The sequence below is a fragment of the Schistocerca americana genome, chromosome 10 (assembly GCF_021461395.2).
Source record: "Schistocerca americana isolate TAMUIC-IGC-003095 chromosome 10, iqSchAmer2.1, whole genome shotgun sequence".
Taxonomy (NCBI): Eukaryota; Metazoa; Arthropoda; class Insecta; order Orthoptera; family Acrididae; genus Schistocerca; species Schistocerca americana.
Genome location: NC_060128.1, coordinates 148,904,776 through 148,917,606, shown reverse-complemented (window position 1 = coordinate 148,917,606; position 12,831 = coordinate 148,904,776).

The window sequence follows — 12,831 nt, the reverse complement described above, 5'->3', positions numbered from 1 at the left end:
TGTGCTTGATGTCGGTGAGTTCCCTTGCCTCTCACCGTTTGTGTGCTTGATGTCGGTGAGTTCCCTTGCCTCTCACTGTTTGTGTGCTTGATGCTGGTGAGTTCCCTTCCCTCTCACCGTTTGTGTGCTTGATGTCGGTGAGTTCCCTTGCCTCTCACCGTTTGTGTGCTTGATGTCGGTGAGTTCCCTTGCCTCTCACCACTGTGTGCTTGATGTCGGTGAGTTCCCTTGCCTCTCACCACTGTGTGCTTGATGTCAGTGAGTTTCCTTGCCTCTCACCACTGTGTGCTTGATGTCGGTGAGTTCCCTTGCCTCTCACCACTGTGTGCTTGATGTCGGTGAGTTCCCTTGCCTCTCACCACTGTGTGCTTGATGTCGGTGAGTTCCCTTGCCTCTCACCACTGTGTGCTTGATTTCGGTGAGTCCTTGCCTCTCACCATGGGTGTGTTTGATTTTGTTAAGTCACCTTTCAACACTAGGGTGCTTCATTTTGGTGGGTATTCATAGTATGTGCAACTTCCACGTCATGGACATTTTACCTGATTGCAATCGTCGTGGTTTGTGTCACACCAGTACCCACGCAGCGGCCAGGGCAAGAGTTACGGCAGTTGGATGAAAACACACACCGAATTGAGTCACCCAGTTGACGGGGTTCGAGGGCGGCCACTGAAATCAAGCATTCTGATGGTGTGGGGATTCACCACTATCAAATCCACAGGTAACAGTCAACTAAATTACCATATAACGAGCTTATTTGCCAGAAATATCAGTGTCTAGCCATAGTTTGTGAACTGTGCAATCTCATTTCCGACACTGGAGTAACATTTAAACATCGTGTCCACCGTTACAACACAACGATTTACATTTACATCATAAATGAAATGTAGAATCAAATGTATCGTTTCTTAGCTGCAAAAACAGGAACGGTTGGTATTTGTCGATTACAGTGCTATCTACAGGAAAATGCTGAAGATTCAATGGCGACATCGAGTAAGTAATCAGGAGATACTGAATCAAACTGGGGAAAAAATTATGACAAACATGACTACAATAAAACTTCCTGGCAGATTAAAACTGTGTGCCGGACGAAAACTCGAACTCGGGACTTTTGCCTTTCGCGGGCAAGTGCTCTACCATCTGAGCTACCCAAGCACGACTCACGCTCCGTCCTCACAGCTTTACTTCCGCCAGTACCTCGTTCCTACCTTTCAAACTTTACAGAAGCTCTCGTGCGAATCTTGCAGGACTAGCACTCCTGAAAGAAAGGATATTGCGGAGACATGGCTTAGCCACAGCCTGGGGGATGCTTCCAGAATGAGATTTTCACTCTGCGCCGATATGAAACTTCCTGGCAGATTAAAACTGTGTGCCCGACCCAGACTCGAACTCGGGACCTTTGCCATTTGGATGATTACAATAAGTGATCGGTTGACAGAAGAATCGTCTATTTGGTAATGAAAGGAAGAATGTGGGGGAGGGGGGGATTAAAATTGTAGAAGAGACCAAGGGACGAATATAGTAAGTTGGTTCATATGGCTGTGGATTGCAGTAGCTATGCAGATATGAAGAGGGTCGCACTGTACAGATTACCGTGGACAGCTACATGAAAGCAGTTTTACCACTGGAGACCGTAATAGCAACAACATCTCGTTACATAAACAGAAGTGCATGGTAGTTGGTATGGCACGTCATGTTAAGCTTTTTTCCCGTTCCAACTGTGTACAGATCGCAGGAAGAATGACTTCTTGAATGCCTCTGTGAGTGGTCTAGCTAGTCCAACACCGTCTTGGTGATCCCTACATGAGCGACACGTAAGACGTTCAGTAACACTTCTAAATTCTAATTTTGTCACAGCATAACTGACAGCTAAATATCTCCTGCTGTGCCTGTTCGGATTTTTCAACATCTACCTGACCTTCTCCTGCAATCCAAACCACCCTGTGACAGTTTGTGCCGTCGTTCTTTGTATACGTTCCTTATCCGCCGTTAATTAATACGTGACATACACACTATGCGAGATGCTAATACGAGGGGCGTTCGAAAAGTCCGTGCCGAGTCCGAGAGATGGCACCACTGGCGCGTATCGAGATCATGTTTAGTTAGTAGCATCTTCGGAAAGAACGCACACCAAGTTTCAACTATATTGGTGTATTTATTTGTGTTTGGCATTCATGTGAATCAAGGAAGTCGAGTGATTGTCAAAAAAAATGACGAAAAATAATTTCGTATGGTGATTAAACATTACTTTATGAAAGGCAAAACGCCTCAGGAAATTGAAGAGAGGCTTGATAAACATTACGGTGACTGCACCTTCGATCAAAACAGTTTATAAGTGGTTTCAAAATTTTCGGAGTGGCGTCCTCGTGCGCAGGGTGGGGTCGCGATTGGCCACCTTAAGCATATCCCCGTCCGGCCACAACCTCTCCTCAATGACCCCACTGAACACCTTATCCTCAGCGTCTTCATCCTCTCCCTCACCATTACCTGTGCCACCATCTATGTCCGCTCCACTGCTCCTCTTCCTTATGACTTCATCTCGCACATTGACCGCACCTTCTCCACCTATGTGATTGCCGCCGACCTCAACATCCATAGCCGCACTCCTGCCGCCCTTCGGCGGTGGCATCAGTTCCTCTCCACGATCCAAGGTGACCTTGTTCCCCTTCCCCAGTACACCCGACCCGAAAGTGACACCACCCCCAATGTTGTCATTGCCTCCGCCAACCTCCTTGAGCGTATTGCTGTCGCCGTCCTTGACCCCACAGGTAGCGATCACCTCCCTGTCCTTCTCACCATAACGTCTGCAAACCGCCCCCCTCCGGCTCTGCACCCTGCACCCCCTCCCAAGGTCGTCCATGACTATCACCGTGCCAACTGGGATGCCTACTGGGACTCCATTTCCACCCAGGTTGAAAGCCACCCTCTTACCTATCGCCATCCTGACGACATCATCCATGCCTCGTCCTTCCTTCAGAAGGTAATTACTGACGCTGTGGAGGCCCATGTTCCAACTAAAACCATCCACCCACACCGTCCCACTCTCCCTCCGTGGGCTCCTCCATGAATCCCGCCGCCTCTATCACTCATTCCTGCGCACTCGTCACAGGGATACACTCCAACGCCACCGGCAAATACAGCGACACGTACGTAACCTTATTACAGCAACGAAACGCCGACACTGGCGCCAGACCTGCACAGGACTCAACGCCACCCTCCCTATCAACTCCTCCAAGTACTGGTCCGCCTTCCATCACCTTACTGGTTCCCTTTCTGCTCCCCACTATCTCCTTCTCCATAACGATCGCCCCCTTCCTGACGACCTCAGTAAGGCCAACCACTTCGCTTCCCACCTTTCTGAAGTCTTCTCCATCCCAGATGATCCCCACTGATTATTCTCTTTTCCCCACCATCATGGAATGTGCTGATACCTCAGTCGCTCCACTTGCTCCTAGTCTCCAGTACTTGGGGCAGTTGTACCCCTCCGACATAAACACTCCCATCACAGCACGAGACATTAAACTTATCCTCTGGTCCAAACGTAACACGGCCCCTGGTCACGACTGTGTCACCTACCGCCACCTTCGAGAAAGCTCCTATTCCTTCCTGACTGTCCTTGCCCATCTGTATAATGTCATCCTCTCTAGTGGCTTCTACCCTGGCCTGTGGAAGACCTCCCGCATCCTCTTATTCCCCAAACCCAACAAACCCCCTTCTGCTGCCTCTTCCTATCGTCCCATCTGCCTCACCTCCGTCTTCAGTAAGGTCTTTGAATCTGTCCTCTCCCACTGTATCCATCAGCAACTTACTCAACACCACCTCCTCCCCCCTACCCAGTGTGGCTTCCGACCCTCCTTCTCTGCTGAAGACCAACTTCTAAACCTCGTTCACCTTCTGTCCCTCCAGCTCAACTCCTGTCGCTCCGCCATTTTTGTTTCCCTTGACCTCCAAAATGGCAACTCCAAACCTACACCCTGCCTATCAATTTTCTCCATCTGGTCACTTCCTTCCTCTCACACCGTCCTTCCTATGTCACCCTCCACAACACCAACTCCCGTGTCTTTTATCCCACGGCTGGCATCCCCCAGGGTTCTGTCCTCTCCCCTCTCCTTTATCTCTTGTATACAGCTGATATGCTCAAGCCACCCCCACCAGTCCACCTCCTCCAGTATGCTGACGTCACTGCCTTCCTGGCTCTCTCCTACAATGGTCCCAACATACCCTCCAAACCCACCTTAACCAGTTCACCACTTGGTGTAACCAGTGGTTCCTCCGTCTCAACCCCTCCAACACCCCGGCAATCATCATAGGCTGCACCACTCACTCCTTTCGCCTCCATGATTTCTACCTCACCCTTTATGGTCATCCAATCCAGCTCACCCCCACCCTGAGATACCTTGGCCTCACCCTCGGCCGACACCTCACCTGGACCCCTCATCCCCAGACCGTCCGGCAGAAAGCCCATTCCCGCCTCCGTCTTCTGAAACTCCTGTCTGGCCAGACATGGGGATTGCATCCCTCTACCATCCTCCACACCTACAAATCCCTCATCCGTCCTATTCTCTGTTGTGCCAGTGTTGCCTGGATCTCTGCCCCCACCCGCTTTTACAAGTCTCTCAAAATCCTTGAACGCCATGCGCTCCGCCTTGTCTTCCGTATCCACCTTCCTTCCCTCACACAGCTCCTGTATGAACTGATCCCCTTCCCCCACCTCCTCCCTCCAACATTTCCACATCCTTTACACTGTCCGCAGGCTTGATCCCCCCCACCCTCTGGTTTCCTCCTTCCTCTCCAACCCCCGCACATTGGCGCGCCTCTATGGCTGTATCCCTCCCTCTCTCCACCTCCACACCCTCCATCTCCTTCATCAGGGCAATTTCCAGCGCCTCCCCCCCCCCCCCCCCCCCCCGATGACGAACTTCGCCGTGACATCTACCCTTCCTTCCAACTATAACCTGGCCTTGTTCCCTCCCCCTCCCCAGAGCCCCCTTTTTTCCTCTTCCCTCCTTCTCCCAGAGCGGATTTTCCTCCATCCCCCTCCCCTGAGACCCTGCACCCCATACTTGCCTCTTTCCTTTCCACATCCCTCCCTCCCTGGCCATCTTCAGCGCGCCCTCCGCTCATCTCCCCCATCTCTTCCCCTCCCTCCCTTCTTCAGGTCTCCCTCATCTCCAAGCGCCTGTATTGATCATCATCAGTGTGCCACATCAGTGTTGTGCTTAGTGCTGTTTCTCCTGTGCGTCAAGAGGTGTGATTTTAATTGTGTACTGCCTTGAGGTTCGCCGTCAGTGTTACGTTATGTGCTACGCCATCTGTCGATACTTTTTATGCTCCAGTCATACTGTGCCTTGTGTTCTTTTAATTGTCGCAGTTTGTGGCTTTTTGAGTGCGCTACTTTTAAACAGTTTTTTATCTCCAGTTTACAGTCACCCCTTTTTTAATCTATTGTCTTCCATGATGTTCCCCTTTTTTATATCTATGTTCACCATATACTCTCCTTTGTTATTTTTAAATGTCCTCTATTTGTTTGTTCTATGTCTTTCGGCTGAAGAGCAGCGCCTATGCTGCTGCCAGACCGCCCCGATGGGGAATTGAAACACAATAAAGAAAAAAAAAATAATTTCGGAGAGTCCACATGGCCACAAGTGATGCTGAACGTCCTGGACGCCCTGTGGAGGTTAAACTCCAGAAATCATTGATAAAATCCATGATATGGTGATGGATGACGGAAGAGTTAACGTGTGTGAGATGGCTAGTGCTGTGGGCATCTCGAATGAACGGGTACATAATATTTTGCATAAACATTTGGACATGGGAAAGCTATCCGCAAGACGGGTTCCGCTAATGCTCACGATTGACTAAATGCGGATTCGTGTGAAGTGTTTTAAGGATGGTTTGCAGCTGTTCAGGAAGAATGTGCAGGACTTTAAGCGTCGTTTTGTCACTGAGGATAAAACATGGATACATTACTATACTTTTGAGACCAAACAACAATCTAAACAATAGGTTACCAAGGGAGAATCTGCACCAAAAAAGGCGAAGACCATTCCTTCGGCCGGAAAGGTTATGGCGACTGTTTTCTGAGATTAGCAAGGGATAACCGTCATCGACTATCTGGAAAAGGGTAAAACTATTACAGGTGCCTATTACTCATCGTTACTGGACCGTCTGAAATCCGAGCTGCAAGAAAAACGCCGGCGATTGGACCGCAAAAAAGGCCTTTTCTATCACGACAATGCACCAGCACATATCTCAGCAGTTGTGGTCGCAAAATTAATGGAAATAGGATTCCAACTTGTTTCACACCCCCCCCCCCCCTCCCCCCTGTTCACCAGACTTGGCTCCCTCGGACTACTATTTGTTCCCAATTTGAAGAAATGGCTGGCGGGACAAACATTTTATTCAAACGAGGAGGTGATTGCAGCAACTAATAGCTATTTTGCAGACTTGGACAATTCCTATTATTCGAAAGGGATTAACAAATTAGAACAGCGTTGGACAAAGTGTATAAGTCTAAAAGGAGACTATGTCGAAAAATAAAAAAGGTTTATCCCAAACTTTTCAAACGCTCTTCGTATGAGGCGCCCAACTGATTTGCAGTCGTTTTCCTTTGTATGCATATTGCATTTACCCAGTATCCAACAAATGAACCAAAGCCTTTCACGTGCGTTACATACGTCTGAACTTATGTAATCATTCCGTTTGATATGCCTCACAAATTATTACACCTAGGTATTTGTATTCGTTGGCTCATTCCAGTGGAGACTCATCGATGCTGCAGTCAAAAAAGGTAATGAGGCATTGTGGTATGAGTGCAGTCAGAGGTCAAGATCAAAGATCAGCAGTGGTCAGCATCCTGAGGCCACTGCCCTCCTTCAAGGTCACAGGTGAATGTCCTCCTCGGTCATACACGTGGGACAGTTGTCCTTCTTATCTTAAAGGTCATGGACCAATGTCCTCTGTGAGAAAAGGGCTCTATTGTTCTCCACAAGTCAGTGACATGGACCAGCTTCTTTCTCATATAAAAATTCACTGATAGAAAAAAATCACAACACTAAAAAATAATTTTGGGAGGACAATTGTGTAGCTAATAGATTTACGTGATTAACATTGAATGTAAGCGGGAGATAAGACATTGCAAATGTGAAATGCTGGTACATTAATAAACTGTGTAACTGCCAAAACATTCAATGAAAACATTCAAATGTGCATCCATTGTGTTTTACAAGTGCTGGATGTCAGCTTGTGGGATGGAGTTCCATCCTTACTGGACTTGGACGGTCAACACATGACGTCCCTATGTGCTCGGTTGGAGACTGATCTAGTGATCGAGCAGGTCAAGGCAACATGTCAGCAGTCGGTAGAGCATGTTGACTTATAACAGCGGTATGTGGGCGTGCGCTATTCTGTTGAAAAACACCCCCTTGAATGCTGCTTATGAATGGCAGCACAACATATCGGATAGCAGATCGAAGTACAGATTTACAGTCAGTGTGCTTGGGATACCGACGAGAGTGCTCCTGCTGTCATACGAAATAGCAACCCAGGTTTAGGTCCTGCGTGTGTAGCAAGCAGACAGGTTGGTTGCAATCCCACAGCTGGCTTGCTGGTAACCAACACTTGGCCATCACTGTTACTTGGGGCTTCTCTTATGAAGGGCGCGAAATTTGAATAGACCTCTTTCAGATGTAGAAACACGTCTACCAGTCGCACAACTCGTTCTTGGTGTAACGATTTTTTCCGTCAGTTTATATCAATTACAGTTATTTATTACCTAGCACTCTTATCATAGTTATTTACGTGTTAATGAATGACCTGTCGTTATTTACAAACCAATTATATAGATGTATTAACCAAAATAACAATTTTTGCCAGTCACTTCAACCATCAAGGTGACTCTTCAGTACACCACAATCTCGCTAGTGGTTCTGGGTATCTGTACACCTGAAATGTGTCTCAACCTTTTATTCTATTAAGTTTTCTTGCAATTTTAGCATCAAAGTGGTCCTATTGTTTGGGGAAATGAGTACAGATTGCAGATTTTTATCAGTTCTTTTGTGCAAATTATAATCCAGCTACAATGATTTATATCTCAAAAAACGATAGTGGAAATTTTTAAAAAGTTTCTCTATTCCCCACGATACTGCAGGCATATGCCATCCCCCCTCCCCCTCCGCAGCTCCACCAGTCCAAAAGAGTTACTGCCACCACTCACCAACTCAGTTCAGACGTAATAGCCATGTGATTTTGGTGCTGTGTACACCATAGACTGTACACCATACAGAGACAGGATCTTGAAGCACCATCAGCAAAGATCTACCCTCGACACAAGCAATATAAAAAGAAACTAGCTGAATCGAGGTATTATTAGTCCTCGCCCAACGCTCATTATTATTGTTATTATTCTATATGTTTTCACAAATACTTAACGGTTATTGTTTCCACAGACGCAGTAGCTGATATATTCCTTTTGCTATCACTGCTCAAGCTGCAGTGTATGGATGGAATACGAGGGGGGTTTGAAAAGTCCGTGCAAAGTCCGAGAGATGGCACCACCGTCGCGTATCGAGGTCATGTTTAGTTAGTAGCATCTTTGGAAAGAACGCACACCAAGTTTCAGCCATATTGGTCAAATTCTTCGTGTTTGGCATTCGTGTGAATCAGGGAAGTCGAGTGATTGTCAAAAAATGGACGAAAAAGAATTTCGTGTGGTGATGAATCATTACTTTATGAAAGGCAAAACGCCTCAGGAGACTAAAGAGAAGCTTAATAAACATTACAGTGACGCTGCACCTTTGATTAGAACAGTTTATAATTGGTTTCGAAATTTTCGGAGTGGCCACATTGGGGACAAGCGATGCTAAACGTTCTGGACGCCCTGTGGAGGTTAGGACTCCAGAAAACATTGATGAAATCCATGATATGGTGATGGATGACAGAAGAGTTAACGTGCGTGAGATTGCTGGTGCTGTGGGAATCCTTAATGAACGGGTATGTAATATTTTGCATAAACATTTGGACACGAGAAAACTATCCGCAAGATGGGTTCCGCGATTAGTCACGCTTGACCAAAAACGGAATCGTGTGAAGTGTTGCAATGATGGTTTGCAGATGTTCAGGAAGAATCTGCAGGACTTTAAGCCTCGTTTCATCACTACAGATGAAACATGGATACATTACTATACTCCTGAAACCAAACAACAATCCAAACAATGAGTTACCAAGGGAGAATCTGTACCAAAAAAGGTGAAGACTATTCCTTCAGCTAGAGAGGTTATCGCGACTGTCTTTTGGGATTCGCAAGGGATAATCCTCATCGACTATCTGGAAAAGAGTAAAACTATTACAGGTTCATATTATTCATCGTTATTGGACCGTTAGAAATCCGAGCTGCAAGACAAACGCCGGCGATTGGACTACAAAAAAGTACCAGCACGCACCTCAACAGTTGTGGTCGCAAGTTAGTGGAAATAGGATTCCAACTCGTTTCACATCCCCCCTATATTCCAGACTTGGCTCCCTTGGACTACCATTTGTTCCCCAATTTGAAGAAATGGCTGGCAGGACAAAGGTTTTATTCAAACAAGGAGATGATTACAGCAACTAATAGCTATTTTGCAGACTTGGACAATTCCTACTATTCGGAATTAGAACAGCATTGGAAGAAGTTTATAAGTCTGAAAGGAGAAAAAAATGACTCTGAGCACTATGGGCCTTAACATCTGTGTCATCAGTCCTCTAGAACTTAGAACTACTTAAACCTAACTAACCTAAGGACATCACATACATACATGCCCGAGGCAGGATTCGAACCTGCGACCGAAGCGGTCACGCGGTTCCAGACTGAAGCGCCTAGAACCGCACGGCCACACCGGCGGTCACGCGGTTGCAGACTGAAGCGCCTAGAACCGCACGACCACACCGGCCGGCATGAAAGGAGACTACGTCGGAAAATAAATAAGGTTTACCCCAAACTCGTTAGCAGTTTTTATGTTTGCACGGACTTTTCAAACGCCCCTCGTATGTCATCTAAATAATTCATTATGACCTGTGAGAGACAAAGTGAATCGGTGGCTGTTATATGTGGAAGCTATTTAGACTGACGTGTATTGTCCGTGTGAGCGTAGTGTGAACGTAAATAATTTTATTGTTGTGGTGTTTGTTGGCGGCGGTTGCTGGTAACCAGTTGAAAGTGGTCCATTGATCTGTTAGTGGTAATAAGATTTCAGTCCCGTGGTATGAACTGAGAATCTTCCTTGAAACTAGTGTGACGAGGCCGTCACATATTGTAAAGCGATTTGATTTTTTTCTTCTCATTTGTTGGCTATTTCTGAGGGGAGCACAGGGCTTGATAATGGGAAGAAGAGTTCAAATTATCTTGAAACTTTCTGGCAGATTAAAACTGTGTGCCGGAGCGAGACTCGAACTCTGGACCTTTGCCTTTCGCGGGAAAGTGCTCTACCATCTGAGCTACCCAAGCACGACTCACGCCCCGTCCCCACAGCTTTACTTCTGCCAGTATCTCGTCTCCTACCTACCAAACTTTACAGAAGCTCTCCCGCGAACCTCTGTCTGTCACAGACCAGGAGAGCTTCTGTAAAGTTTGGAAGGTAGGAGACGAGATACTGGCAGAAGTAAAGCTGTGAGGACGGGGCGTGAGTCGTGCTTGGGTAGCTCAGTTGGTAGAGCACTTGCTCGCGAAAGGCAAAGGTCCCGAGTTCGAGTATCGCTCCGGCACACAGTTTTAATCTGCCAGGAAGTTTCATATCAGCGCACACTCCGCTGCAGAGTGAAAATCTTATTCATCAAATTATCTTGTTAAGAAGCTAGTAGCCCCAGCTGTTCCTCCTCTGATCTGACTGGACCACAGGAGATCAGTTGCAGAGGCTCTACAGGAGGAAGTGGGTCTCTAGGACACTCCAGCTCACGCAAGTGGTTGCAGGAAGTTCACGATCCACACTTTGGCGGAAGATGCCGTTTTCTCCTTCCAAGGCAGCTGCTGCCGAGCCCCTCCAACCCCTAGTGCAAGTCTGGCCAAACAGCACTCCGCGAGTTAGACCGCTGCGACCGCGCTCCTGCCTATTACTGAATGCAGTGGCGAATGATGTTGAGGGATGAGGAGGAAGAGGGAAGCGAAGGCCGCATCCGCCATTATAACGATGCATTCACCTTGTCAGACGTCAAGCACTTCGCTGGCAGTACTGCTTGCGTTAAATTAGACTTTCGTTGCGCATTAGGACTACTGTGATGTCGATGTTTCTGACAAAAAAAAAAAAAAAAAAAAAGAAGAAGAAATGCAGAAGAAACATCGTTCAGTGCCAGACGAAAATTACTTAATTTTTCTTATCAATAAATGGCTCTGAGCACTATGGGACTTAACATCTGAGGTCATCAGTCCCCTAGAACTTAGAACTACTTAAACCTAACTAACCTAAGAACAACACACACATCCATGCCCGAGGCAGGATTCGAGCCTGGGACCGTAGCAGCAGCGCGGTTCCGGACTGAAGCGCCTAGAACCGCCACAACGGCCGGATTTTTCGTACCATTTAAAGGCCATGCAAAGTGCTTAATACGTCATCGCACTATTATGAGCTTGAAAAACACTGATAGGAACGTCATTACAACACCGGCAAGAAAGTTTCATGCACTTGTCTTCTTATGAACAACAGCTCGCTCAACTGAAAGCTGCCATTGCGGAAAACTGAGGTAATGGTAAGTAAAGTGGTGACAATATCTTTAATGGCTGGTACTACCAATTCTTCAATACATTAACTGTTTCAATGCAAGAGAAGAATTATTTGGTAACAGGTACGACGGACAAGGTTGATGTCATCTGACAAAAAATAATCGTATGGAAAAGTCAGGTTAAAGTTCATGATGTGAAACATTTCCCGTAACTCAAGGCACTCATTTGAGGACGAGACATGTTTGAGGAATTGAAATATTTAATCACGAGTTCTTAAGGAGAGGTTTACTATCTTTTGGTTTAAAAAAGATGTTTTTTAAAAATTGCATTTTTGGATCCATAAAAGTGTTTAGAATCCACCCCTGAAACAGTTTTTCCGAATACGGAACGGAAATGTTTGTTGAACAAAAAAATGCACCTGCCTGAAATCGGGCTTTTTGACGAACCAGTTTCTTTTGGGAATTTCGACTTTGTAGCAGCGAAAAATTATTCTATGTGCTTGCCTATGACTAAATCTGATAAAGTGATCAAGGAGATTACGACGTACTACGGATTGGCAATCCGATGGCATTCCAATTCGGTGTAACAGATGAAGGCAATTTTGCCAACGTATTTCCACAAGTGTTCAACGGATGACCACCCACAACACCAAAATTGTCCGGCTGGGGAAACTAGTTGGTGCAAGTGGTGCATTGCAGAGTCTACCGGACATCTCGACCAATACGAACACGACCAGCCGCTCTCCAAAGAAGTTCAAAAAGTGATTCATCCGATCTAAGAGGCCCTTACGGAGAAGGAGTTATTGTACCAGTGCTTGGGAGGAAACACACGAAATTCAAATGAAAGTTTGAACGCGTGTGTTTTGAAGTTAGCCCCCAAGCATTTGCATTCTGGTGCGAAGACTGTGGAGACTGCGACTTTCCTGGCAGTGAGCAGCTTCAACGAAGGGTATTCAGCAATTCTGAAGACCATGACAACGATGGACGTCACCCTGGGACTCTATTCGGTGCGGTTTGACAAGCATTCGGACGACCATCGGATTCAAACGGCCGAAAACCGCTTGTCACCGGCCGTACGAGCGGCTCTAGAGCAGCGCAGGATGGCCCAGATCGAGCAGAACGCCCTTTTTGAGGAAGAGGAAGGAC